This window comes from Phaseolus vulgaris, chromosome 5, assembly GCF_051622355.1.
Source record: "Phaseolus vulgaris cultivar YP4 chromosome 5, ASM5162235v1, whole genome shotgun sequence".
Taxonomy (NCBI): domain Eukaryota; kingdom Viridiplantae; phylum Streptophyta; class Magnoliopsida; order Fabales; family Fabaceae; genus Phaseolus; species Phaseolus vulgaris.
This window is the reverse complement of record NC_143502.1, coordinates 20299284-20300512: the sequence shown is the minus strand read 5'-3', so window position 1 is coordinate 20300512 and position 1229 is coordinate 20299284. Positions and strand designations below refer to the sequence as shown.

The 1229-nt window shown below is 29.0% G+C and overlaps 1 non-coding gene across 1 annotated transcript; it reads left to right on the top strand.

Annotated features, from left to right (window-relative positions):
- The first annotated feature begins 505 nt into the window (after positions 1–505).
- TRNAE-CUC (transfer RNA glutamic acid (anticodon CUC)) lies at positions 506–578 on the top strand. The gene has a single exon. It is a non-coding gene; the product is annotated as a tRNA-Glu (tRNA).
- The last annotated feature ends 651 nt before the right edge of the window (positions 579–1229 follow it).

Below are 1229 nucleotides of genomic sequence, written 5' to 3'. Positions count from 1 at the left end.
ATTCTAATATAGTTCTAACACAATTTTAAAAAGAAAAAATATATTAATTTTCTAAAAATTCAAATTTTATTGTATAAATTGTTATTATGATTATAAAAATAAGAAACAAATTCTTGTGAACCAGTCATGAAAAACATCTTTTTCTCTAAAAATTAATTTGAAACATATTTGTGCATATAAATCTTTATTGTCAATTTATATAATTCATAATTATATAAAATATAGATCCATGTCCCCGTATTCTACATTTTAGAAATTTTACGTATCTTCGTATCCATGCCCATGTCGTATCAGTATCCGTGTCAGTGCTAAATAGGTTATCTCTGATGAAGATTGAAATACCAAAAGAAAAGGAAAGGCATTTTGTAGGACAAAAATATGTGGATCATGCAAGGTCATAACTCTCCCAGGGCCCCCTACCTTGCCCTCCCTAACACTGTCTATTGGAAAATCTGATTTATAGTTCATTTGTTATATACTCTAAGCCCGCTGTAATCTTAATAATTCCGTTGTAGTCTAGTTGGTCAGGATATTCGGCTCTCACCCGAAAGACCCGGGTTCAAGTCCCGGCAACGGAATATTTCTTTTTCTATGGAATTGTTTATAAAAATAATATATTTTCTAAAATTGATTTATACACCGCTATAATAACTGTGTAAGAAACATCCTCCAATATTTCTTATGTTTTTCTAACGATCCCAAGTGGCTATACTCTGCAAGCTTTCTTCTAAATATTTCTTAGAATAATGTTTCTAAAATTTGTCAGATACCCAAATCTCTTCATAACCAAAGCGGCGCTCTAACTATATAAATCGCATTTCTCGTCTATAATGATATTTTGGATGAGAGAATAAAAAGGAATAGATATGACGATGATAAAATTAAAGAATATACTTTGTTTAGATATACAGAAGGAAAGAAAAAAGAACGAGTGAAAGAATTTCTCTTCACTCTTTTAAGTGAGGAGAAAAAAAGAGTAAATATAAATAAATTATATAAAAATACTTTGATAATAGCTAAAAGATGTAATTTTTTAATTTAATACTTTGTCCTAAAATTATTTATTACTTTTAAAAGTTGTATATACTTTTTTTCCTGTTTCTGTCGACTGTATTTCTAGTTAACCAAACAAGGTTTTTGAAACTTAGCTCCATCATTATAGTGTGATCTCACCAAGAGTCTGAGTTGTTGAACCATAAGAAGATAATAGTAGGACAGAAAACCTTAAA